Source organism: Chrysemys picta, unplaced genomic scaffold (assembly GCF_011386835.1).
Source record: "Chrysemys picta bellii isolate R12L10 unplaced genomic scaffold, ASM1138683v2 scaf150, whole genome shotgun sequence".
NCBI lineage: Eukaryota > Metazoa > Chordata > Testudines > Emydidae > Chrysemys > Chrysemys picta.
The window spans coordinates 59,014-86,750 of NW_027052857.1; the positions used below are offsets into that span (position 1 = coordinate 59,014).

A 27,737-nucleotide genomic window follows, 5' to 3' on the forward strand; every position below is an offset into this window, starting at 1 on the left:
CATAATCATCCAGATACTTTTGAGGAAATCCCTCTGGAACAGTGGAAATAGCGCAGCATTCGGCCATCAGTCCCTCGGTAATTTCCCAGATTGTGACTGCGTTTGATTTCCCGTGAGACGTCTTGAAAACTGCTCTCTTTGTTGAGAGGCTGAAACTCTGAAAGTTCGCCCAGGAGAATGTAAGCATTGATAGGAGAGCCGTTGTGTTGATTCCCTAGGGCGCACTGTCCAGCACGCCAGCAGACAGACCCAGATCAGAAGGCCTGGACTTGGTACGTGAACGTAAGTAATATCCTTAGGTAAGTGCAGTGAGGAAGCAGAGGTCCCAGGGTGTGGGTCAAGGAGATGGCAATGGGGACGCAGAGGCCCTGTCATCTTCCAAAAAAGTAAGGCAGAAACTAGTCATGTAAGCCACTCACCACAGGGTGGCGCTGATGCTCTGCCTCCCCAACATTTTTCTCCTCTTAGGTCCCTTTGCAGCTAATCAGATTATGGCCGGTCTCTGTGCCCATTGGTGCAGTCTGAGTAGCAGGAGCCCTTCAGCCCCACGGTGACATGGGCTGTTATGTGTTTGAATAATTAATCCTTCCTCTTCCTATTCCAGGCCAGAAGGGCTGAGGTGCTGTTTCCCGAGGAGCTGTTCCAGGACTAGTGAGGTAAGCACAGACACGGGCCGTGCACTACAGCTCTAGGTACACCCAAGAGCGCCGCCAGCGTTTTTGCCGCCCTAGGTGGCGGAAGGTCCCGCCCCCGAAATGCCGCCCCCGACAGGCAGCAGAAGGTCCCGCCCCCAAAATACGGACGACAACGGGGGCAGCCGAAGATCCGGCCGCCGCGGTCGCCGCCCCCAAATGTTAGCGCCCAAGGCAACCGCCTAGGTTGCCTAATGGGTTGTGCCGGGCCTGGGTACACCCCTGTAACCCTAGAGGGGCAGGAAACGTGGTCCTTTCAGGTGGAAATGATGGTCGTTTTAATATGAGTGTCGAGTGTTTAGATGCAAGCTGGATGGCTAGAAACAGAGTTTGGAAGATCAATATATAGCTGAAGATCATTGCTTTTATTGTGTTTTTTTCCCCCTCTCATAGGAGCCTTTCCAAGCGTCACAGAAGTACGGGCCAGAGTTAACATGGCATCGAGTTGTTTGTTGCATAATAAAGCTGCTGCTGATTTCCAAGTGTGTGCGGCCAACTTTCCTCACTGTGCACTAGGCTGCGTGTAGCCATGTGACTGAGATGTCGGCCTTCTCTTTTCTGGGCACTGCACCTTTAATAGTAGAGGAATCTTGCTGGCTGCAAGCATCCTGGCTAGGGTTCCCAGGTGTCCGGTTTTCGACCAGAACACCCGCTCGAAAAGGGACCCTGGCGGCTCCGGTCAGCACTGCTGCCTGGGCTGTCAAAAGTCCGGTTGGCGTGGGGTTGGCAGGCTCCCTACCTGGCTCCGCGCATCTCCCCGCAAGCAGACACATGTCCCTCGGCTCCTAGATGGAGGGACGGTCGCAGCCCCATGCACAGCCCCCACCCCGAGCGCTGGCTCCGCATCTCCCATTGCCTGGGTGGAGACAGCGTGCAGAGCTGCCTGACTGCGCCTCCGCCTAGGAGCCAAGGGACATGTCGCCTTTTCCCTGGAACCGGCTGAGGTAAACACCACCCGGAGCCCGCACTCCAAAACCCCTCCTGCACCCCAACCCCCTGACCCAGCTCTGAGCCCCCTCCTGCACCCAAGCTTGGGGATTGGTCCTGCTTTGAGCAGGGGGTTGCACTAGATGACCTCCTGAGGTCTCTTCCAACCCAGATATTCTATGACTCTATGATTCCCTCCCAGAGTCTGCACCCCCCCAACACCCCAGCACCCTACCCCAGCCCTGAGCCTCCCCTGCACCCCAAGCCCCTCATCCCCAGCCCCACCCCAGATCCCGCACCCCTAGCCGGAGCCTTCACCTCCCCCCACCGCATTCCAACTGCCTGTCCCAGCACTGAACCCCTTCCCCCACCCGTCATCCCCAGCCCCACCCCAGAGCCCACACCCCCAGCTGGAGCCCTAACCTCCTCCCGCACCCCAACCCCCTGCCCCAGCCTGGATCCAACTCCCACACCCGGAACCCCTCATTTCTGGCCCCAGTCCAGAACCTGCACCCCCACCCCAAAGCCCATGTCCCCTCCCACACCCCAACCCTCTGCCTCAGCCCAGACCCCTCCCACACTCCGAACCTCTCATCCCTGGCCCCACCCCAGAGCCCACACCCCCAGCCAAAGCCCTCACCCCCTCCCACTCCCCAACCACCTGCCCCAGCCCGGTGAAAATGAAGGAGTGGAGTGAGGGTGGGGGAGAGCGAGCGACAGAGGGCGGGGGGAATGGAGTGAGCAGGGGTGGGGCCTGAGAGACGGGGCGCGGCAGGGCCTCAGTGATGGGGTGGCAATGGAAGGGGCCTTGGAGAAGGGTTAGTGCAGGGGTGTTCGGTTTTGTGTGATTAGAAAGTCAGCAGCCCTAACGCTGACTTTCGGGGGCAGGGGGCAAAGCCGGGGGGGCCTGCTGTAGTCTGATCAATGGCTGGAGTTCCAAGTGGTGCCTGTTGGCTCACAGTGGAGCAAGTTCAGCCTTTCCTTTCGAAAACTCAGCCGGGCATTTTGAAGGAGAATCTCAGCTTTCTTCTTCCTTTCTTTCAAGTGAGTCGCTCTAGATTTTATGGCTGTGGGTAAATACTTGAAAATGTGAACTCCAAAGGCTCAGAGAGCAAATCATTTATTGATTTATTAACCTCATGATTTGGGGGGACATGACATGATTTTTGAACATGGGGTGTTGGCCTTACTGCCTCTGCGTCTAACCCATGGCAGGGGGAAAAGTACTTCCTCCTCGTGGGTTGCCAATTTAGGTTGGACGTATTCCTGAAGGTTTCATAACATGACATAATCCTTAATTAAAGATTAATCTTGAATTCATGGAGACACCAAGCCAATCCTGGAGGCTTGGCAACCCTACCTGCAGCACAAGCCGCCTTCTCTCAAGAAGAAACACCTACAAGCGACGTCCCCCAGCTCTGCCCACTCTCTGTTTTCTTGCTCCATTTTATCATTCTGTCTTCATCACAAATCACCCTTTCCCCTGCCCTGTGGGTCATTCTATCTGTTCCTCTTCCTTGCGTGTCTCTCTCCCTCCATCTTTGTTCCTCGTTCTCTGGTCCCACCTGTTTCCTCCCTCCCTTGTTCTCTACCTCATCTTCTGCTTTGCCCACCCTTGATTCATCTCCTACCTAGAAATTTAGCCAGGAGAGTGGGGGTAACCCCCCAATTCTGGCAAAAAGTGGTGTGGGATCTTCAGCAACGAGCCCTGATTGGGATCTCAGTTTTACGGCTCCTCTGGCAGGTGGTCCAGCAGCAGAGCGCCCCCTAGCCCCACTGGCTCAGTATTGACACAAAGGACCTCCAGCTCCTGCATTCCAAGCAGTGCAGGCTGGAAGATTCATAGTTGGCCAGGGGGAAATCAGACCAAATCTGAGTGACATTTGATGAGGAGGTAAACAATAATGAGTTAAAAGGTCTTGCAAAAACAAATCCTCAGGTGCCCGCAGATGCTCCTACACATTGGCATTCTCTGACATCACGGCCTGCTCCTGTTCCTCCTCCTAGTCATGTGTAGATAAAAGCCTGAAACACTTGGAGAGCTTTAATTTTCTCTGCCCCATGCAGAGGTAACAGGATAAATGATCCACACCTCTGCTTGCTTCTCTGTGCGGAAAACACACCTATTCTGTATTGCTCGAGCCACAGGGTGACTCATGGGAATGCAAACATTCTCACTGACCTCCCGAGAGCCACATCAAACACGGAGCCATGGCAGGAAACAAACCTACCAGACTGTAGGTCACGGCAAGTTCGGCTCTGGACTGTATTTCACCTGCAAACTGTTAACAATACAGGCAGCTCCAGAGGGAGTGCCACCAAAACACCCCCGGTTCAGCTTTGTGTTGACAAGAGCAGCTAAGGACACGGACAATAACAGACCCAGAGCTAGGTTCTTGACACCACTGATTCCCTAGGGCATAGGTTTCTGGCCCTATGCCCAGTGCAATTCAAATCTGTTGTTGTTATTATTTATTTGGATTTCAGTAGGACCTAACGGCCTCAGTCCATTGTGCCAGGTGCTGTATATGTGCTTGTTATTTATATTACCAAACGATTTAGGCGCCCCAGTCATGGACTAGGCCCCATTGTCCCAGGTGCTGCACAAACACAACACAAAAGACAATCCCTGCCATGAAGAGCTGACAATCTATCAATGGGATCAATCTTCACACTGTGCACAGTCTCTTCACAAGCGCACAGTCAACCTGTGGAACTCCTTGCCAGAGGATGTTGTGAAGGCCAAAACTATAACAGGGTTCAAAAAAGAACTAGATAAATTCATAGAGGATTAGGGTTGCCACCCGGCCAGTCCACGTTCCGGCTTGTGTGTCCAGGTGCCATTTGACAAGACCTGATATCTGGGTTTTTTGGATCTGGAGTGGAAGAGGTGGATAAGAGGGTGTGGTCTGGGAGAGAGGTTTATCTCACGGTGACACTAACACTTTTGACTGGCTGGCCAGGAAGTACCACCCCCTCATATCTGAGGACTTCCTGAAACAATCAGAAACACAGATGGACTGGGGCTGCAATTGCTCTCCAACAGTCCCACCTCTGGGACCCACTTCTGGGATTCACAGCATGGCAGTCAGCACGTCCCAGAGCGCATGTGGGTGTCCAGCGCCATGGGGCTGGAATTCCACTCTTGCCCATCATAAATGCCAGCTGCCACGCTGCCGCTGGAGGGATTAGGAGCATTAGATCCCAGGCTGTGATTAGGTCGCTGACGTTCCTTTGTACAGACTAACACCTTTCACCTGGGATTCGGGGCAGGACGGCTAAGGGCGCAGCCGCAGAATGCGCCTGGTCCAGTGAAGCTGCCTGCAGAAAAGAGCATCTGCGTGGCAAGGAATGGCTGAACTGGGCAGGGTAAGGACGCGACAGGTGAAGCCTCTGGTATGGCACTCGAGGTGTATATGTTCCGTATGCGGCTCCTCCAATACATTACGTAAAGAAGAACCCCACGGACTAGACAGTGCCATATAGGCACAACCCTGCGCAGGGTAAATCTACTGCCCATAGGAGTATGAGGCCCAAAGCTTGCAGAGCTCCCCAGCCTGGGCCCAAGGCTGTGCCCCACAGGAGGGTGCAGGGTGCCCTCCCCTCTGCTGCTCACCAGCTTTGTCTCTCCACTCCAGTCCTTTCACCACGGTGGCCAGTGTCCACAAGGCTACTAGCCGGGAGCAGACCCTACACCCTCCAGCAGGCCTGTTTCAGGACGGCATCAATGTGCATTAGGTACCTTTAGTTCCCACCAACGGGGTCTACACGGGCTGGCTAGAGTGCGACGTGCGAGTGCTGCACAACTCATACCCCCATAGAGCGGACTGTGGCGCCGTGTAGAGTCTCACGGGGTGGGGGTGGGGATAGGAGTCAGGGGACGGGAAACAGGGGGGGTTGGATACGTGTGGGATCCCAAGGGGCCTGTCAGGGGGCGGGAGTGTGGATAGGGGGCGGGGCAGTCAGGGGACTGGAAGCAGGGGGTTGGATAGGGGGCAGGGGTCCCGGGAGGGGGCGGTCAGGGGACAAGGAGAGGGAGGGTTGGATGGGTGGAGAGTTCTGAGGGGGGCAGTCAGGGGGTGGGAAGTGCGAGGGGGTGGATAGGGGGCGGGGGCCAGGCTGTTTGGGGAGGCACAGCCTTCCCTACCCAGCCCTCCATATCATTTTGTAACCCCGATGTGGCCCTCGGGCCAAAAAGTTTGCCCACCCCTGGTGTAGCAGAACATCGTGGTGTGGTTATTAGTCAGCAGATGGCAACGCCCTCTCTCCTTCCCTCGCATCACTGGTACCCCATGTCCCAGCACTCAGGGGTCACAAGAGCCGAGGGACGACCGACATTCAATCAGTGACCGGACAAAGGAAGGAACTACCGAGCCCAGGCAGAGGTGGGACGCAGACAGTAGAGAAAGGGGAGGATGTCATGCAGCCAGGGCTCCTGAGGACTTGTTCCCTCTGCTTCCCCTGCCCCAGAGCTCAGCACCATTTGCACCATGCGTCCAACGTGCATCCACCAGCATCAATGGGAATCTGTCCTTCTCCCAGGCTGGCTAACATTTCAGCTCATCCCTTACACGCAGACCAGAGATAATAAACACAGCTTGGGCTAACCATGCCCTGGCCTTGCAACAGCTGGTCAGCTCCCACTTAAAGGCTGGCTAAAGACATACTCTTGCCAAATAATCCATTTCACTGGATCCCATAAGTATTTAATGATGGTATTTTATTACAGATCACCTGAGGGACTGGCCCAAGGAGGCACTACAGGAATTCACAGGGCCTCATAATGCATTAACCAATGAGACGAATTACAGCATATTAAAGTCCATTTACAAATACAGCAGCAATGTCTATTATTTATGTAACAAGCCCCTAATAAGCAGCGACAGGTCAGTCCTGTTAGAAGCAGTGGCAGGCAAACCCTGGATCTGGATTTTGCATTTGGCCGAGAGGTTCCAGCTGCAAACAGCAGCCCCATTGCTGGAGCAGGAGATCAGGCCTCAGTTTGCCCCTGACTCTGGTCCCATTGCCAAGGAAGGGAACCGAGCTGGCCCATAAGTTGTAAGCATGTGCAGGGCCCCCAAGCCGCCCTTATGCTTAAGGTCCTCTCTGATCAATGCACTCACAGGGAGACAGACCCATCCACAGCAAGTGTCACTAATTATACTAGCGAATGCCCCTGCCCCGCCTGTTTGCTGAGGTGACACATCACATCTCTTTTACAAAGCGAGACCCAGGCACAAAGAGACACCTCATCCCTGGCCCCACCTCAGAGCCCGCACCCCCAACCCACAGCCCTCACGCCCCAGCATCCCAACCCTCTGCCCCAGCCCGTAGCCCCCTCCTACACTCCAAACCCTTTGGCCCCACCCCCACCAGATGAATTTTATTATGTGCACCTATATGAAGATGATGTGTCACACATCACCTCCATATTGGTGCATGTAACAAAATTCATTCCGCACATGGGAGGGAAAAATGAGAGGGAACGCTGGCCCTGTGTATAGAACCAATTTGGAGTTTGTGCCTGGCTCATAACAGACTGAGGTTGGTACTCGAGCTCTTAAGACACCGCAGGACAGCTTGACACAGAGGCCACAGGCTCAAGCCCTGTTGCTCTTCACACGCTCGGGGTATCACGTGATAAGTGGTGGCCCTTCCAGGAAGCTCAGCTGGGCAGAGCTCTCAGCTCAGGATGAGCATCCCCAGAGGGGGAGGTCTCTTAGCTCAAAGCCAGAGGCAATGTCAGAATTCGCTGTGGTCCAGCCGCTAGAGGGAGAGAGCCACACTCAGTGGTTTGAGCATTACCCCCCTAAACCCAGGGTTGTGAGTTCAATCCTTGAGGGGGGCCACTTAGGGATCGGGGGCAAAAATCAGTATTTGGTCCTGCTAGTGAAGGTAGGGGGCTGGACTCAATGACCTTTCGAGGTCCCTTCCAGCTCTGTGAGATAGGTATATCTCCATATATTATTATCTTACTAAGCAAGCATGGACTGATGACATACTCATGTGCCCCAGCCACACCCTAGAGGAACCACCCATCTCCTCACTGGCGGAAAGAGGACCAAGTCAGCCCCTGACTTCTTGGTGTGGTTGTTGTGGCCTAGACCAAGGCCAAGTTTATTTCATAGCTGGCTGAGTAAGGCATCAGATGGTAACAACCATCAGCCAACTCCCAACACAGGCTGGGTTTGAACTGCTGCCCTAGAGCTGGGAGGAGCTGCAATTCACGACCAATCCCACAAGCTAACGAGTTCCCAGCTACACCTCTCTGAAAGGACAACAAGGCTGTGTAGTGACAACAGGGCTGGTGCATCTTAGCTTCCTGCCCGGGCCAGACACTGGCTTCTGCAGCTCTCCCAACAAAGGAAAGGATAATTGTCCCTATTATTCAGGGTCCTGCCTGGGGGCGGAGTTGAATACCTGCCCATGTCTCTCATGAATGCAGCAATTGTTCTGTCAGAAGGTAAACTGATATCTTGGGATGTCAACGGCTTAGTCACCTGCTAAGGAGCTGTATCTATACACTTGTCAGGCCTATTGTTGCAATCCCCTTTCTAATGCCTCAGTCAAAGTGAGGCCTGGTCTACGCTACAGGGGTAGGTCACCGTAAGCTGCCTTGCGTCCACCGAGCTGTGGAAGTGTCTTCACTTAAATTCGGCTCCCATTGATGTAAAGTGCCTCCCTACACCAATTTAGTAATGTCACCTCCCCGAGTGGTGTAGAGTCATGGTCAATGTCATTAGGTCGACACAGTGTCAGCGTAGAGCTGCCTAGGAAGGAGTACTGCGGAAAGGGATCTGGGCGTCATAGTGGATCACAAGCTGAGTCAACAGTGTAACACTGTTGCAAAAAAAGCAAACATCATTCTGGGATGTATTAGCAGAAGTGTTGTAAGCAAGACACGAGAAGTAATTATTCCGCTCTGATTAGGCCTCAACTGGAGTATTGTGTCCAGTTCTGAGCACCACATTTCAGGAAGGATGTGGACAAATTGGAAAGAGTCCAGAGAAGAGGAATAAAAATTATTAAAGGTCTAGAAAACATGACCTATGACAGAAGATTGGAAAAATTGGGTTTGTTTAATCTGGAAAAGAGAAGACTGAAGCAATGGGCTTAAATTGCAGAAACGGCAGTTTAGGTCGGATATTAGGAAAAACTTCCTAACTGTCAGGGTGGTTAAGCAAATTGCCTAGTGAGGTTGTGGAATCTCCATCATTGGAGATTTTTAAGAGCAGGTTAGACAAACACCTGTCAGGAATGGTCTAGATAATTAGTCCTGCCACGAGTGCAGGGGATGGACTAGATGACCTCTCGAGGTCCCTTCCAGTTCTGTGATTCTTCAGGTCTTGGAAAAGTTTACAGGGAGAAATCATTAGCTGGCTGCAGAGTACAGAATAAAAACCCGATCGGATGTCCTGCTCTTCTTTGCATGGAACCATTTCAACTAAATGTTTGCTCGCTTCATCTTGAAAGCCCTTATTTCAGTGGATCTTGAATCTCCTACTTCATATGAACAGCCATAGTGGGCCAGACCAATGGTCTATCTAGCCCAGTGTCTTGCCTCTGACAGTGGCCAGTGCCAGGAATGAACAGAACAGGGCAATTATTGAGTGATCCATTCCCTGTTGTCCAGTCTCAGCTTCTGGCACTTGGACGTTTAGGGACATCCAGAACATGGGGTTGCATCCCTGATCATCTTGGCTAATAGCCATTGATGGGCCTATCCTCCAGGAACTTCTTTAATTCTTTTTTTAACCCAATTATACTTTTGGCCTTTACAATGTCCCCTGGAGGGAAGGAAAGGGGCTTTCAGAGGATGGATCTACGAGAGAGTTGTGGGTCCCACTTGACATAAGTAATAAAACATGGGGGAAGCCTTATTTCTTGGGAGACAGGATTAGGGAGGTAAATGAATCAGCAGGCTGGAAACAGAACATCTGGACTAGCTAAGATAAGGGGGACACCCAGGAAACCATTTATAATGGGCAAGATAATGGATAAGCTAAGCCTGGAACATAAGATGGGGTACAGAGTAAGTTGCGCATGGACAGTGCACACTGTACAGGGATTGGTTTCTGGAAAGTGACCGTGCCAATCCCAAAATGTGTGATTCAACATACAGTAAATGCCATATAACGTGTAATTATATATAAAGGAAGAGATTTGCTATGTAACTTTGGATGTGTGGTACGCCCTATGCACAGTCTCGGGAGCCCATCCGCAGGCCTCTGGGGCTGCACGCACGTTCCCAACCCCACATCATATTTACCCTTATGCCCAGCTTAGGGGGCCAGAGCAGAAAGGAGAGCCTGCCCCTAAGGTCCAGGCCTATGCCCATGGCAGTCACGGGGGTTGGCACTGATGACAGTGGGGACGCGGGAAAGGCCCATGCCCAAGAGCAATCGGAATAAGTAGGACTCATGTCACTCAGCTGATCACTTATCACTGCTGAGCCGTGAGAGGAAGTGACCACCCCTCCCCTCCAGCCTCGGCACCTACTTAGAGCCCTGCGTGGGACTAGTATAGAGCACTGCAGCGGGATTAAACAAAGTCCCACGCAGGGCTCTGCGCCAGCCCTTCTCAGCCCAGTGCGACCTTCGCGCTTCACCTGGGAGTGGAGTATTGACTTCATGTTCGTACACAGCACCAGGGCCTGGCAACAAGGGAGGCAAGAGGTGAGAAGCCAGTTACGCAGCTTTATTGTACTCAGCCCTGCCCACAGCATCTCTGGTGCTCTGCGCGCCCCACCTGCTCACTGGCTCAGCCGACGATGGGCGGGGGGGGGGGGGAGCGTATTTAAGGGACTCGTGGTCTGTTCTGTCAGCACATTTGAGCCGGACCGGCGAGAGCAGCCACAGGGAGCGGCGTCTGTGTAACCGTCTCGTGCTGGTATCGTAGGCAGTTTTGTTTCGTAGCTGTAGTCTGCTTGCTAGGCTTGAAATAGTATTGCTCCTTGCAACACTTTCCCCAGCCGTGGTGTGAATGTGTGTGTCTCAGTGTGGGAGTCTGTGAGTGTGGGTGTGGGTGTGTGGGGGGGTATGTGTAAGGGTGCATGCACCTGATATAATTATATAATTTAAAGATTCAAACGAAGGCAGTACAAGTGCTAATTGTATTGGAAGTTTGGAAGTTGCTGTTTTTAGCAAAGGGCGGGGGTGGGGGGAATTTTTTTTTTAATTTTGAGGCAAATAAAATAGTTTTGTTTGATTTTGGGGTGTTTTTTAATATGTAACCCTTCTGCCCATCTAAGTTGGCAGCAACAAGGGCCGGGTTCTGTATCTAGGGGTTCCGCTTCAATAACGCAATGCAAAACCGGCTCGAGCCCCCACCCAGTGACCTGGGACAATTACATACCACCCCCTGGGTGCCTCTAAGAGGCAATACTTCCCCTCTCGCAAGCACGGAGTCTGAGTGTAACAAAAAATGTTTAATAACATGAGGTAAACGACATCAGCATTAAATTGGAAAAAACACCACAAACAGGATTCATAACACAAACCATGAGCAAAAAAACCCCACCCCAGCAAGTTGGGCTGTGTCCTTTCCCTTGGGTTCTTGAAACCAGCAACCCAAGGATCACCAAAGTCCCAAAAGTCCAACAACCCCCCAAAGTCTCTGTCCCTGGTCAGTGCAGCCCCAGAGTTCGGGGGGGGGGGCACACAGGGCGTTAAGGGGCACCTTACGTGATCCGAGGCCGACGGCGTTCCGCCGCAGCCTTCACCACGAGCCGCTCCACTGCACCAGCTGTCCCGTGAGCTGCTCCCGCCGTCCCACGAACTGCTCTGGCAGCTGCTCCACTCTGCTCACCGACCTGTGAGCCGCTCAGCTCTGCTCCACTTCAGCCGTCCCTTGGGCCGCTCCCACAAGGCTCCGCTCTGCTCTGCTCGCTGCTCCTCCAGCCACTCCGCTCCACTCCACTCACCGACCTGTGAGTCGCTCAGCTCCACTCTGCTAGCTGCTCTGCCAGCCACTTAGCATTATAGCTTCAGGCTCCCCCACTAGTTAACACAGCCTCAGTGATCTCACCTCTTTTGTGATTTCAGCTCATAGGGGGAGCCCCAGTGCTAGTGCACTGAACTGAATTCAGTTCAGCAGTCTGTAACTAGACTTTTAATGGAATCAAAGTTAGCTCTGATATTCAACAGTGGGGAGAGAAGATAGTACAATTGGTGTTACAACCCATCAGATACAAATACCTGTCCCCATCCTCTCTCTATTCACTGGGTTTTGTAACCCATGCCCCTTGTCAAGCAAGTGCTACTTAGGTAATGGTGAAAGACTCACTCAGTCCTTCTGTCATACAACAGGTTCACTGCCCTTGATTCACAGAATCAGGGTAACAAAACTTTATTCTTCCTGCCCCAATAACAAAGAAACTGGGGATCCCACACCAGCCAAAGTAACCACTTTGAGTTGCTGTTGTTTCATGCCAGGCGAGTGGGTGTGCCTATGCAAACAAGATCAGCCCCAGTAGTTCTTTTCCACACTCGCCATAATTCACCACCAGATGTCAGGGTAGAGCTCATCCTGACTCTGCTTACAAATAAAAGCAAAGGAAATTGGGAAATGGGGGGCACCTAGATGCCATTCATGCACCCGAGGAGTTGGCGTTGCCCCCTTTGTGTCCCTAGCCCAGTGGTTAGGGTACCCACCTGGGAGACTTGCATTTGTTGTGGGTTTGCACCGGGTCTCTCCCGTCCCAGGTAGGGGCCGTAACCCAAAGACTACTGGGCATAAGGGGACACCAGCCTGCCTCACTTTTGTGAAAGGCACCTCGGTCACCTCGTCAACGGAGATCAAAAAATCAAATGCTTTTGTTTTGCACATGTCCAAATGAACCGTATTGACATTTCCAAGATGTTTTTTTCATCTGGAACAATTAGTCAGAATCGACAAATTCACTAAGGTTCCCGTCAACTGGAATCTGCCTTTTTCAATGGAAAAACAGTTTTGGCTAAAACATTTTGCCCAGCTCTAGGCCTGAGATCCATACGTGCCACAGCTACTGAAATCAAAGGCAGCTGCATGCACAGAGGGGCTTAAACGAAACAAAAAATGGTGGAACTTTGCCACTTTCCCTTTATTCCCACAGCTCATATGTTCGATCCCTTTCTCCCAGCCTTTGTCTGTCTAGTCTGTTTAGACCCTAAACTCTTTGGGGCATGGTCTCTTAGACTGGGACTGTGCAGTGCCTGGCATGGGCGGGGCACTCTTGGCTGGTGCCTGGGCACTGCTGAAATGCCAAATGACAATCATATCTCACCTATTCCATGTCTACAGCAGCAGAACCATTTCTGCCAGAGCCAGCCATGCAGTCAGATTTCTGAGATTAGATCAGAGGGGTGTTGGCATGACAGTGGCCCCGGGGCAGTGCCATGTATGTACCAACCAGTGCCCACGGCTGTGCACAAACCACAATCTAGCCCAGAGCTGCTGGCTGTGGGGAGGCCGGTCTGGAGACGGCAGGGCTGCTAGCTGCTGTGCTGTAAGGAGCCTGGGGCACATGCTGCAAACGGGCAATAGGAATGCCAGGCTGGCAGAGTGTGGTGGGCATTGCGTGGCAGCAGTGCCAGGCTGCACGGGATTGGCAGCAGGGGCATTAACTGCATGACGCCAAGAGGGCTGGACACACGGTGCTGCTCAGGTGGCTCCACGCTGGTAGCTCAGAGCCAATGCCCCGTTCCAAAAGACAGAGAAGTACACGGCCCTGCTCCTGGGCGTTCCCGCAGCCGCTGTGTGAGTGGGCACGGGACAGGGCAGCATGGGGCCCCACCCCATTACAGACAGGCACGTGCTGCCCGAGCTGCCCCAGGCCCTTTGAAGCCAATGGCAGTTTTGCTGCGGGGCTGTGGGCGCAGCTGGCTTTGCGGGTTTGCTGCTCCTGTTCCTTGTTCTGGTTAGGCCTCAGCTGGAGTATTGTGTCCAGTTCTGGGCGCCGCATTTTAAAAAAGATGTGGAGAAATTGGAAAGGGTCCAAAGAAGAGCAACAAGAATGATTAAAGGTCTTGAGAACATGACCTATGAAGGAAGGCTGAAAGAACTGGGTTTGTTTAGTTTGGAGAAGAGAAGACTGAGAGGGGACATGATAGCAGTTTACAGGTATCTAAAAGGGTGTCATGAGGAGGAGGGAGAGAACTTGTTCACCTTAGCCTCTAAGGATAGAACCAGAAACAATGGGTTTAAACTGCAGCAAGGGAGGTCTAGGTTGGACATTAGGAAAAAGTTCCTAACTGTCAGGGTGGTTAAACACTGGAATAAATTGCCTAGGGAGGTTGTGGAATCTCCGTCTCTGGAGATATTTAAGAGTAGGTTAGATAAATGTCTATCAGGGATGGTCTAGACAGTATTTGGTCCTGCCATGCGGGCAGGGGACTGGACTCGATGACCTCTCGAGGTCCCTTCCAGTCCTATAATCTATGATTCTATGATTCTATGATTCTATGATTCTTGCACTGTGTATTCCAGCAGCCCCACGAGGCCCCAGCTGAGCTGAGTCCCTGGTGCTGGGCGCTGTACACGCACTTTGACAGGCCCTGCTCTGAAGAGCTGCTGCCCAAGGCAGACCAAGGTGGCAGGGGAAGTGCCCAAGGTCACCCAGCAGCTTGTGGCAGTGACAGGACGGGCGCCCAGGCTGCTGGCGCAGGGCACGTGGGTGCGGTGCCATCTCACGCTGGCCGCACCTCCCCTCGTCGTGCAGGTGGGGGTAGGGTGACTACCCATCCTGAACTGGGCGGGACAGTCCCGAAATGCAGAGGTCTAGTCCCGGTCCCGGGCTGAATGACTCCAGGACAGCATTTGTCCCGGATTCCCTGCAGCGCCGCTCTGTAGCTGCCTGAGGCTCAGGGGTGGTGCCAGCCTCTTCCTGTGGGGAGAGAAGAAGGGGCTGAGGTGGGCGTTTGCCCCCCTCGCCATGAGGCCCTGCCCCTGCTCCTCCCCTTCCCCGGAAGCCCTGCCCCCTGCCCAGGAGCCGAGGAGCTGCCACCTGTCCTGGGCAGCATGCCCCCAGGGGCGGGCACACGGGCCGGGGGCTGCTCTTTAGCCCCTCGCCCAGGGCAGGTGGAGGGTCCAGGGCTCCTCACAGTGGCCCAGGCTTCCGAGGTGGCTCTTCCCACTGCCCACCTCTGGCTTCTGGCCTGAGCAGGGGGCAGGGCTTTGGGGACGAGGAGGAGCAGGGGCGGGGCCACAGAGGGGGCGGGGCTTCTGTATGTGTCCCGCTTTTGCCTTTTGAAAAGGTGATCACCCTAGGTGCAGGCTGCGGGCGGGGACCGTTCTGCCCCCCTGCTGCGGGTGCTTTTCCATGGTTTGCTGCGCTGGTGCAGAGAGCGGCTCCAGGGGCGGGAGGCAGGTGACTGGAGGGCGGGAGGGCGGGAGAAACCTTCTGACCAGGACTCTCCTTCCCTTGGAGGTGCTGACGGACCCGGCATGTGGAATGCGAACGCAGGTGAGACCTTGGCTCAGCACAGGCTGGCCTGCCGGGGGGAGCCGGGACGGGCTGTTTCCGGCTGCTTTGCTTAAAGCTGGGGAACTTGAGGGCTGTTTCCTGGGCCGAAGGCTAAGGCCAGTTCCTCTGTTCTACGGGGACACAGACGGGTTTCAGGACTCTCTGTGTGGGGCCATGGCTAAAGCGGGGATTGGCTGGGAGCCAGACAGCGTGGCTGTCTCTGGGAGATTTGCCTGTGTAAGGACTGCAGCACCCAGCCCTCCAGTAGCGTGACGTGTGTACATATACGTGTGTAGTATTCATGGCCCGGTTTGAAAGTTACTCCACATGCTGGCCCCATTCTGCCTCCTCGCCTCCCCCAGCCTAGGGTTACCATACGTCGGGATTTTCCCGGACATGTCTGGCTTTTTGGTCCTCAAATCCCCGTCCGGGGGGAATTGCCAAAAAGCCGAACATGTCCAGGAAAATACCAGTCCCCTGCTTACCTTAGAGCGGCTCCGGCAGGCTGCGAGCTGCAGGTGGATTCCCCCGCGGCGGCGGCTGCTGCTGCTCCCCCCAGACACCTCAGCTCTGTGCAGCTGAAGAGCCGAGCTGCCCAAGCGCTACCGGCTTCACGGTTTGCTGGGGAGCCCCCAGACCTCCAGACCCTGCACCCCCGGTTGGGCGCTACCCCAGCGCAGCCGGAGCCTGGGAGGGGAAGTGCCCGGCCAGGGGCGCAGGGTCTGGAGGTCTGGGGGCTGCCCGGCAAACCGTGAAGCCGGTAGCGCTCGGGCAGCTGTTTCGCGTGGCTGGGAGGGAGGAGGGGGAATGCGGGGCGCTCAGGGGAGAGGGCGGAGTTGGGGTGGGGAAGAGGCGGAGTTGGGGCGGGGCGGGGGCGGGGAAGGGTGGGGCCAGGGCCCCATGGAGTGTCCTCTTTTTTTAATTTTTAAATATGGTAACCCTACCCCAGCCCCCTTACTCCGGAGCTGGCAGGCCACTGAAATCAGGCAATGCCCTACTCAGCGGGAGTCGTCTGGCCGAAGTGACTGCACCATGGACTAGGTCATTGTTCCCTGCCTTCCTGGGGGCATTTCCCTTCGAATACACAGTGCCAGGGGGTATCACCTGGGGTTCCCCGCTGCTAACAATGCGGATCCCTCCGGGTGGCAATACAGGGAGCCAAGGGAAGCCAGGGGAGACCAGTTCCTGCAGGCAGCGTCCAAGCGGCAGTGCAGACTGGGAGGATGGAGGCCGTGCAAGAGGAGTCTGGGAGCCTCCAGCACAGGGAAACCATGCTTGGGGCCAGTGGTGTGTCAGCATTGCCCGCACTGCAGGGAACCCGGGGAGGAGGATGGGTGAAGGGGCCTTGCCATGGGCTCTAACACGTCACCTCTGCTTTCCCTTTGTCTGGCAGGACCCCCTGGTGGGAGACCACCACCAAACACGCCACATTGCCACCCTCACCCGAGTCCTTGCTCCCCTGTTGTCTGTCCTCCTCCCCCTCCTGTATGCCCTGGGCCTGGTGGGTCTCATCCCCCTGGACACCACCCGCATGGACATCACCCGCATGGACCTGGATGCCCTCCCCATCCTGGGTGTCATCCCCCAGGTGGACCTCATGGGCATCATCACAAACATTAGAAACATGGCCATGGTCGCCATGGACACAAGGTACGGAGCCCTGGTCACTGGGGTGTGGGGGCCACGTTGCAGAAGAAGATGCACCATTAGCGTCAGCTCTGTGCTGGGATGCTGTGCAGGGCCCACAGCCCAAGGCTTAGCTGGGCTAGGGACTGCTCTGTTCCCAACCCGTACATGGGGCTCTGGGGACATGAGAACCCACCCTCTCTGCTCCCTGCAGCCAGGGGACATTACACCAGTCCCTGGAAACATTTTCTTTTCCCCTTAAGAGTCGGCTGTTTTCACCAGGTCCCTGGATTCCGGATTAGGGTTTGTACTGGCCAGGGCATCACTGGTTAATGTATTCAAACCTCAAACCAAACCCGCCTGCGCCTACAGGCTGCTGCATCGCACCTTGTGCAGCCAAACCGGTGCAGGACCGGCCCAGCTCTGCTGGGAACCCAGGTGTTCCTAGAGTCAGTGTCAGGAAATGAAACAGAGGGAGCAGGACTAGCACGCAGCCACAGCTCAGGGCACTCGGGTGGGACGGAGAACTCAGCTCAGCACAGAATGTCAGAGCCATGACGTGGCACCTTGACACACCTCACAAAGGCAGGCTGGGTTCCCAGGGACCTCTCCAGCACCTTGGCCAGTGCTGCGCCCACCTGCATTCTGTGGCCAGCCTCACTCATGTACAGGGACACGTGGCTGCAACAAACCAACCCAGCTTACTGGGTGTGACGCCTTTGTACAAACCCATCATCCAGCCAGAATGTCCCTCTGCCACAGAGCCCGGCGCTGGAAGCCCTTGCAGGGACTGACTCCCTGCCTGAGGCCCCGAGTCTGCACAGCGTGTGCACATGCTCAGCGTTAGCTCGTAAGCAGCACCTGGAAATCAGTGATGCTAAGTCTGAGGTACCGTCAGGCACGTGTACACGTCTTCGCCGGGCGGGGCCTTAGCGTCCTGCTGGGGACGTAGTACCGCACGTGCTGCCGCAGCCCCTGGGGTTGCTGTGGTGCAGTTAGTGGCAATTCTACTTGGCTGGGCTCAGGAGCGGGGACCTGCCCCTGGAATCACCTGGCGGGTGTCGAGAAGCCCAGCAGCATTGGCGGGTGCAGAGGTTTGGGGCTGAGAACTGGACTCAAAGCCCGGCCTCCCCCCGCAGTGCCAGGGGTTGCAGGTCGGGCCGTTTCACTGTCTTCCTGCGCAGCCCATCTCTGCCGGGCGATTCCTTTCCAAGGTGAAGCAGCGTCCTGGTTGGCAACCAATATTGTGCAGTGAGCTCGTTGTTTAGCATGGTGAGGTGCCCGTCCTGCTGGGCCTGGCCACTGCTTTCACTGTGCCCAGGGCCTTCTCATCACACTGGGCATGCTCGGGGGCCAGGGCTGCAGCCCTCCCGCCTCCTTCCTGCTGGCTCAGCCTGGCCAGGATTCCCCAAGCCTGCCAGGGCTGTTCCTGAAGGGTAGCTCGTGGGCTTGCGCTTCCCTCGAAGGTCGAATTTTCCATCTCCACTCCCCTGCCCATTCCTCAATGCCTGAGCAGTCCTGGCTCCCCCCATGCCTGCTGCAGGCCTGGCTAGGAGAGCTGCCATCATCACCCCTAGCTCTGTGCTACGGGCGAGCAGAGAAACCAGTTATTAGCCCCGGCCGTCCCTCCCAGGAGCCACCGGAAAATGATGCCAATGTCTGGGTCAGGAAGTGAAGGGCACCACGTACAGCTGACATGGGAGCAGCCGGAGTGTAACTGGCCAGGCACCAGGGCCAGCTCCCATCTTGTGACACAGGCTGCGGGACGGTAACTGCTGTGAATGCAGACAGCCGTGGGAGAGGGCTATTCTCACGGTATCTAATACACGTCAATCCTTGTCCCTTTCAGCATGGAAGTGGGTCGAGCAGCAGTTCTGACTCGGATTAAGAAAGCGCCTCCCATCGGCCTGGCACATCGGTGGCACAGCAGCAGCAGCAGCCAAATACAATTTAAGAACGTCTGTAAGTTCCCTCCAGTTCGCTCTTCCGCTGCCCTTTGCTCCCTCTTCTAAACGAATGTCGTGTAACCTTGTGGCTAGTGATTCTCTTCTGTTTGGTTGGTTCAATTTCTGTCTGGAAGCATTTTAAGCTCATAACGTGGCTCGTTTCCCCTCTGTCACTGAAGAGATTTCCCCCTCTTATGTAGCCCCTCTACCGGGTGGTATTGGCTGCAACCAGGGCCATGGTCAATACCTGGGGGTTCCTCTTCACAATGCACACCAGAACCGGCGCAAGCCCCAAGCCAGAAATCTAGGTAAACTAGACATCACCAGTTCTCTGGCTCTCAATCAGCACCTAGGTCAGGTATAGTGAGAAGTTATTTAAAAATTCTGCTCACTATACAAAATGTTCTCCTGACCCCAAAGGGTCAGCCATTTTACCAAGTCAAAATACCAAGCTGCCAGATAGTCCGTTAGCATCTAAAAATAAAGGTTTATTATAAAGACAAAAGCCAGAACAAGAAGAGAATTGTTAAATGGTAAAACAGTCACATACATACAAAGACTTCAAAGTCCATATATCAGGTTCTTAGCAGTGTTGGTGAGTTTGCTGGCTTGAAAGTCCCTCTGGAACACATCCACAGCTTGGATGGGTCATGCAATCCTTTGTTCGGAGCTTCAGTTTGTAGAAGAGTCACTCCAGAGGTAAGAAGCAGAAATGAAGACAAAATGAAGAAGATTCAGCTGCCTTTTATATCCTTTGCCATGTGGCTTGTACTTCCTTTATCCCAAACACAAGCTGCCCTGCACATGGCATGGAAAAGCCTTAGAATTCTCTGTCCGCAGGCATACCACATGCCTTGCTGACTCATAAGGTATCTTCCCTGGTTCCTTTCAATGGATTCTTTGTACAGCTGATGACCCCTGATGGGCCATCGAACAGGCTAGGCAATGCTGATGCCAATCTGTCTGGGGGTTACCCAGAAACACAGCACTAGTTTGGAAATACAGGCCTGGTCTACACTACGACTTTAATTCGGATTTATCAGCTTTAATTCGAATTAACCCTGCAACCGTCCACACAACGACGCTATTTAATTCGATGTAAATGGCCCTTTAAATCGATTTCTGTACTCCACCCCAACGAGCGGAGTAGCGCCAAAATCGATTTTAGAAATTCGAATTAGGGTTAGTGTGGCCGCAATTCGATGGTATTGGCCTCCGGGAGCTATCCCACAGTGCATCATTGTGACCGCTCTGGACAGCAATCCGAACTCGGATGCACTGGCCAGGTAGACAGGAAAAGCCCCGCGAACATTTGAACTTCATTTCCTGTTTGCCCAGCGTGGAGAGCACAGGTGACCACAGATACCTCATCAGCACAGGTAACCATGCAGGCTGATAATCGAAAAAGAGCACCAGCATGGACCGTGAGGGAGGTACTGGATCTGATCGCTGTATGGGGAGAGGATTCAGTGCTTGCAGAACTTCGTTCAAAAAGACGAAATGCAAAAACTTTTGAAAAAATTTCCAAGGGCATGATGGAGAGAGGCCACAATAGGGACTCTGAGCAGTGCCGCGTGAAGGTCAAGGAGCTCAGACAAGCCTATCAAAAAACAAAGGAGGCAAATGGTCGCTCCGGGTCAGAGCCGCGGACATGCCGCTACTACGCCGAGCTGCATGCAATTCTAGGGGGGGCTGCCACCACTACCCCACCTTTGTTCGTGGATTCTGGGTCGGGGATAGTCTCGACGCCTGAGGATTCTGCCGATGGGGTAGAGGAGGAGGAGGAGGAGGAGGAGGATGAGCTTGCAGAGAGCACACAGCACTCCATTCTCCCCAACAGCCAGGATCTTTTTATCACCCTGACTGAAGTACCCTCCCAAGCCTCCCAAGCCAGTACCCAAGACTCTGACCCCATGGAAGGGACCTCAGGTGAGTTTACCTTTTAAAATATAAAACTTGTTTTAAAAGCAAACGGTTTTTAATGATTACTTTGTCTGACTTTGCATTCGCGGTCAGTTCAGCTACTGGAAAAGTCTGTAGCTACTGGAAAAGTCTGTTAACGTGTATGGGGATGGAGCGGAAATCCTCCAGGGACATCTCCATGAAGCTCTCCTGGAGGTACTCTGAAAGCCTTGCCAGAAGGTTTCTGGGCAGTGCATCCTTATTCCCTCCTCCATGGTAGGACACTTGACCACGCCATGCTTGCAGCAAGTAATCTGGTATCATTGCCTGACAAAGCCTGGCAGCGTATGGTCCCGGTGTTTGCTGGCATTCAAGCAACATCCGTTCTTTATCTTGTTGTGTAATCCTCAGGAGAGTGATATCACTCCTGGTAACCTGGTTGAAATACGGGAACTTAATTAAGGGGACAGAGGTGGCCGTTCCTACTGGGCTGTTTGCCTGTGGCGGAAAATAAATCCTTCCCTGCAGTTAGCCAAGCGCAGATGGGAAATTGGCCCTGAGTTTTTCGCGTTTGGCTAGCAGGGATCTTCCCTGTTACCAGCCACGCGGTGGGGGGAGGGTACCGTGATCATCCCAGAGAATTCATGGCGAGGGGGGGGGGGTCGGCGGAGGGGGGGTGTAGTTTGGTCCCTGCAGGGATCTTCCCTGATACCAGCCACGCGGTGGGGGGAGGGTACCGTGATCATCCCAGAGAATTCATGGCGAGGGGGGGGGGGTCGGCGGAGGGGGGGGTAGTTTGGTGCCTGCAGGGATCTTCCCTGATACCAGCCACGCGGTGGGGGGAGGGGTACCGTGATCATCCCAGAGAATTCATGGCGAGGGGGGGGGGGGGTTAGTTTGTTTTCTGGTGCTGCTGAATGTTAACAGAAAAACCGCAGCACTCTACTTGCCTGAAGGGGCCCAGACAAGCCCCACCACACTGCCCCCCCCCCCAACTGGCTGAGATTGGCCAGGCTTCTGCAGCACTCTACAAGCTATGCTTGGTATGTGGGAAAGGAGGGTGCAGAAGCTGTAAAACAATGGCTTACCATGGCCGCATGCAAGCCGAATTCTGTTGCCCAGACCTGTGATCTCTAGCAGCAAAGCCACAGGCACTCAGCATTAAGAGGCAAAATGCGACCTTGCACAGAAATCACATGTGCTATGTAATGTGAACAGTGTTGGTCACCGTGAAAGAGTATAAGCATTGTTCTGCAAAATGTAGCTTTTAAAACAATTCTCTCTTTTTTCCCCTCCCTACAGCAGCTGCAAATTCCTCAAGCCTCCCTCCTCCATCCCGAAGGTTATCACAGATAAGGCGTCGTAAGAAGAAGACGCGGGAGGACATGTTTTCTGAAATTATGCAATCCAGCAGGAGTGACAGAGCTCATCTGAATGAGTGGAAGGAAACAGTTTCAAAGTATAGGAAAGAAGTCAGTGATTGTGAGGAGAGGAGGGACCAACGTGAGGAGAGGAGGGACCAACGTGAGGAGAGGAGAGACGATCGAGATGAGAGATGGCGGCAGGAAGACCAGAGGATGAAGGATGCAACGCTGGGGCTGCTCCGGCGTCTGGTGGAGGTTCAGGAACGGCTGCTGGAAAACAGACTGCCGCTTCAGCCCCTGTTCCACCCTCCCCCCTCCCCATGTTCCGTATCCTCCTCACCCAGACGTGTAAGAACGCGGGGGGGGAGGCTCCGTACACCTTCCCATTCCACCCCAGTAGACAGCCCAAGCAAAAGGCTGTCATTTTTTTAACCTTTTCTTTGTGGCTTTTTCCTTCCCAGCAATCCTCCTCCCAAATCCCACCCGGGTTCCCGCCCTCTTTTTCTAATCTATTAATAAAGAATAAATGATTTTTAAATGATAGTGACTTTATTTGGTTTGAAAGAAAGCTGGGGGAAGGGGCAGGGTGGGTTCCTTACAGAAAATCAGTCAGTAAAGGGGGAGGGTTTTCATGAAGGAGAAACAAACAGATATTTCACACGGTAGCCTGGCCAGCCATGAAACTGGTTTTCAAAGCTTCTCTGATGCACAGCGCTTCATGGTGTGATCTTCTAATCGCCCTGGTGTCTGGCTGCGCGTAATCAGCAGCCAGGCGATTTGCCTCAGCCTCCCACCCCGCCATAAAGGTCTCCCCCTTACTTTCACAGAGATTGTGGAGCACACAGCAAGCAGAAATAACAATGGGGAGATTTCTTTGGCTGAGGTCAGAGCGAGTCAATAATGAACGCCAGCGACCTTTTAAACGGCCAAATGCACATTCTACCACCATTCTGCACTTGCTTAGCCTGTAGTTAAACAGCTCCTGACTCCTGTCCAGGCTGCCTGTGTATGGCTTCATAAGCCATGGCATTAAGGGGTAGGCTGGGTCCCCAAGAATAACTATGGGCATTTCAACATCCCCAACGGTTATTTTCTGGTCCGGAAAGTAAGTCCCTTGCTGCAGCCCTTTAAACAGAGTAGTGTTCCTGAAGACGCGAGCGTCATGAACCCTTCCCGCCCAGCCCGCGTTGATGTTGGTGAAACGTCCCTTGTGATCCACAAGTGCTTGCAGCACCATTGAAAAGTACCCCTTGCGGTTTATGTACTCGGTGGCTTGGTGCTCCGGTGCCAAGATAGGGATATGGGTTCCGTCTATCGCCCCACCACAGTTAGGGAATCCCATTGCAGCAAAACCATCCACTATAGCCTGCACATTTCCCAGAGTCACTAACTTTCGTAGCAGCACCTGAGTGATTGCTTTGGCTACTTGCATCACAGCAGCCCCCACAGTAGATTTGCCCACTCCAAATTGATTCCCGACTGACCGGTAGCTGTCTGGCGTTGCAAGCTTCCACAGGGCTATCGCCACGCGCTTCTCAACTGTGAGGGCTGCTCTCATCTTGGTATTCTGGCGTTTCAGGGCAGGGGACAGCAAGTCACAAAGTTCCATGAAAGTGCCCTTACGCATGCGAAAGTTCCGCAGCCACTGGGAATCGTCCCAGACCTGCAACACTATGCGGTCCCACCAGTCTGTGCTTGTTTCCCTTGCCCAGAATCGGCGTTCCATGGATAGAATCTGCCCCATTAACAACATGATCTCCAAAGCACCGGGGCCTGTGGTTTCACTGAATTCTGTGTCCGTGTCCGTGTCCATGTCCTCATCATGCTTGTCGCTGCGCTGCCGCCGCCGCTGCCTCCTCTCCTCGTTTTTCTGGTCCTGGCTGAGCATAAACTCCACGAGAACGCGCGAGGTGTTTGCAATATTCATGAGTGCTGTCTTGACCTCAGCGGGCTCCATGCTTGCCGTGGTATGGAGTCTGCAGTGTTCACCCACCCAGGAAAAAAGGCGCGAAAATGGTTGTCTGCCGTCCGTTGCTTTCATGCAGGGAGGGAGGGAGGGAGGAAGTGAGGCTGTACCCAGAACCACCTGCGACGATGTTTTTTGTCCCATCAGGCACTGGGATCTTAACCCACAATCCCAATGGGCGCGGGAGACTGCGGGAACTATGGGATAGCTATGGAATTGCTACCCACAGTGCAACGGTGCAGAAATCGACGCTAGCCCCGGTACTTGGACGCACACCACCGAATTACTGTGCTAGTGTGGCCGCACTCATTTCGACTTTATACAACCTGTTTCTCAAATCCGAATTATCTAAATTCGGATTAATCCCGTAGTGTAGACATACCCACAGATATACCCCACATATCTATGGCCTGGTCCACACTAACCCCCCACTTTAAACTAAGATACGCAACTTCAGCTACGTGAATAATGTAGCTGAAGTTGAAGTACCTTAGTTCGAACATACCACGGGTCCAAACGTGGCAGGCAGGCTCCCCCGTCGATGCCGCGTACTCCTCTCGCCGAGCTGGAGTACCGGCGTCGACGGCGAGCACTTCCGGGATCGATCCCAGAAGATCGATTGCTTACCGCCGGACCAGGAAGTAAGTATAGACCTACCCTTAAACTCATAATACAAAGGTGATACGAACATATAAACAAGAATAAAAAAAGAACAAGTTAAAAATCACTTAGAAAAGTTGGATGCCTGCAAGTCACCAGGGCCTGATGAAATGCATCCTAAAATACTCAAGGAGCTAATAGAGGAGGTATCTGAGCCTCTAGCTATTATCTTTGGAAAATCATGGGAGATGGGAGAGATTCTAGAAGACTGGAAAAGGGCAAATATAGTGCCCATCTATAAAAAGGGAAATAAAAACAACCCATGAAACTACAGACCAGTTAGTTTAACTTCTGTGCCAGGGAAGATAATGGAGCAAGTGGTTAAGGAAATCATCTGCAAACACTTGGAAGGTGGAAAGGTGATAGGGAATAGCCAGCATGTTATAAGGAGGAGGGAGAAAACTTGTTCACCTTAGTCTCTAAGGATAGAACAAGAAGCAATGGGCTTAAACTGCAGCAAGGGAGGTTTAGGTTGGACATTAGGAAAAAGTTCCTGACTGTCAGGGTGGTTAAACACTGGAATAAATTGCCTAGGGAGGTTGTGGAATCTCCATCTCTGGAGATATTTAAGAGTAGGTTAGATATCTATCAGGGATGGTCTAGACAGTATTTGGTCTTGCCATGAGGGCAGGGGACTGGACTCGATGACCTCTCGAGGTCCCTTCCAGTCCTAGAATCTATGAATCTATATCATACTTGGCAAATTATAACATTTCCGCAGATACCTCACACGGCATATCTGGTTAGACTCATTGCAGTTTTATAACATTGGTGTCAACAGTATTATTAATGTTCTCCCCTATTCCATACAGCGTCACACTGTGTATGAAGTATACCAAATGACAGGGTGGCTATGGGGGTTCCAGGGTGCTGCTTTGAGGCACAGAGTGCCACAGTTGCCAAGGGCTGCTTTGTGGCCAAGACGTCACTGCAGTCTGCCCTGGACATTACAGACACTTTGGCCAGGATGATGGCCTCTGCGGTTACTATGATGCAGGCCTCCTGGGGGGCGAGGTAGCTCAGTGGTTTGAGCATTGGCCTACTAAACCCAGAGTTGTTAGTTCAATCCTTGAGGGGGCCATTTAAGGATCTGGGGCAAAAGTCTGTCTGGGGATTGGCCCTGCTTTGAGCAGGGGGTTGGACTAGATGACCTCCTGAGGTCCCTTCTAACCCTGTGATATTCTATGAAAACTCAGGGATCACTTTGTATGTCCTTGCTAACTAGACCTTGTTTTCAGATAAGAGAGATGACACCCTGCATTCCTTTAAGGATTTCTGGATTACCTTAAGATCCTTCTGGGTGTACACGCTGCCCAGGCAGAGATTCCATTATGGGGCATGGCAACAACAACAGTATAGGCCACAGCATCCCTTCGTGCAGCCCTTTCGTCCGAGACAGCAAGACTATCCCAGGAAAAGGAAACACTCAAGTTTGGGGCTCGGCCGATCCCCTCGCCCTCCTCTGGTGCCTGCTAAGATCCCATTTTGACTCCTTGGTCCAGAGCACCATTCCAGTTGCTGTTCTTCTGCCCTTGTTGTACTTCCATTCCTTTGGGGACAGGCAGGTTCATTTTTACAATGCCTGGGTCTCGATCATCTGCAACAGGTGGGTCCTAGACACTCTTAGATCAGGCTACTCCATCCAGTTTCTCTCCACGTCTCCTCCGCATCCAATCTCCCCATCCCTCTTCAGGGACCCTCTCACGAGACACTGCTCATTGAGCAGGTCAGCTCTCTCTTGACGTTGGCAGTGGTGGAGGAAGTCTTGCCAGAATACTGGGGCACAGCTTTTACTCCCGGTAGTTCCTGATACCAAAATCCTAGGGCAGGATGAGACCCATCCTCAACCTTCACGGCCTCAACAAATTCATCAAGTACATGAGGTTCCATATGGTCACTCTATCGGCTGTCCTCCCTGCACTGTCTCAGAACGACTGGTTTGCTGCTCTGGACCTTCAGGACGCTTATTTCCGTGTGGCGATTCTACTGAGTCCCGGGAAGTTTCTTTGTTTCCTGGTAGGAGAATGCCATTTTCAATGCACAATTCTCCCTTTTGACCTTTCTTCTGCCCCCAGAGTTTTCACCAAATGCATGGCAGTGGTCATATCTCAGGAGGAAAGGAATCCACATCTTCCCGTACCTCAATATCTGGTTGCTGAAGGGTGGCTCCAGAGAGGAGGTTCTTGCACAAGTCAACACTATATTGCTTTTGCTCAACCATCTTGGAATCATTTTAAACACCAAAAAGTCAACCTTGGTTCCCGCTCAAAAAATCGAGTTCATTGCAGCACTGTAAGATTCCATGAGGTTGAGAGCATCCCTACCGACTGACTGCTTCAAGGCAATTCGACAGCTTTTCCTCAGTCTGCAATTTCAGCCCTCCAAAACTGTCTGAGTGTGCCTGAGCCTGTCCGCTTGTACACGGGGGGTCCAGGTCACCAGTCTGCACCTTTGCCCCCTTCACATGTAGCTTGGGATGGTTATGGCCCTGCCCTGTACTCCCTGGACAGATTGGTGCACCTCCCACCATTAGTCCTGGACTCCTGGTGCTGGTGGACATCTCTGCGCAATGCGTGTCAAGGAGACTTGTTCATTCAGCTCTCTCCAACCAAGACAGTGTTCATCGACACCTGCCTTCTGGTTTGGGGGGCGCGTCTGGACTCACTGAAGTGCAGGGCCTGTGGACAGAACAGGAAGCCTCACTCCATATCAATGTGCTGGAACTTCGGGCCATGCACAATGCATGTCGTGCCTTCTGGGACTGTATCAGGCATTCAGCAGTTCACGTACTCACCAACAATACCACCGCGACGTACTATGTGAACAAACAAGGGGGAGGCCACTCCAGATTACTCTGCCTAGAGGTGATCCACCTGTGGCAGTTCTGTATTGAAGAGGACATCACCCTGGTAGCTGCCCACTTACCAGGCGTGCAGAATCGTCTTGCCGACCATCTCAGCAGGACCGTCTCCCTGAGTCACGAGTTGTCACTGAAGGCAAGTGCCCTTTGGATCATCTTCGCAACGTTTGGCCTCCCCACGATCGACCCATTTGCGATGAGGGAAAGCAGGAAGTATCGTCTATTCTGCTCTCGGGGGACTCAGCCCGAGCTCCCTCTCTGCTGTCTTCCTCTGCAGCTGGCATTCGACCCTGCTGTGTGCCTTTCCTCCTATCCCAATCATTCCTCAGGTCATCACCAAACACGAGGCAGAT

At 53.4% G+C, this 27,737-nt stretch overlaps 2 long non-coding RNA genes across 2 annotated transcripts; both read left to right on the forward strand.

The window, feature by feature from the left end:
* The first annotated feature begins 10,397 nt into the window (after window positions 1–10,397).
* On the forward strand, window positions 10,398–18,010 carry LOC135978165 (uncharacterized). Its single transcript, XR_010595591.1, has 3 exons — window positions 10,398–10,508; window positions 15,025–15,060; window positions 16,454–18,010. It is a non-coding gene; the product is annotated as an uncharacterized LOC135978165 (long non-coding RNA).
* Window positions 18,011–20,262: 2,252 nt separating this feature from the next.
* On the forward strand, window positions 20,263–22,020 carry LOC135978164 (uncharacterized). Its single transcript, XR_010595590.1, has 2 exons — window positions 20,263–20,561; window positions 21,837–22,020. It is a non-coding gene; the product is annotated as an uncharacterized LOC135978164 (long non-coding RNA).
* Window positions 22,021–27,737: the final 5,717 nt, after the last annotated feature.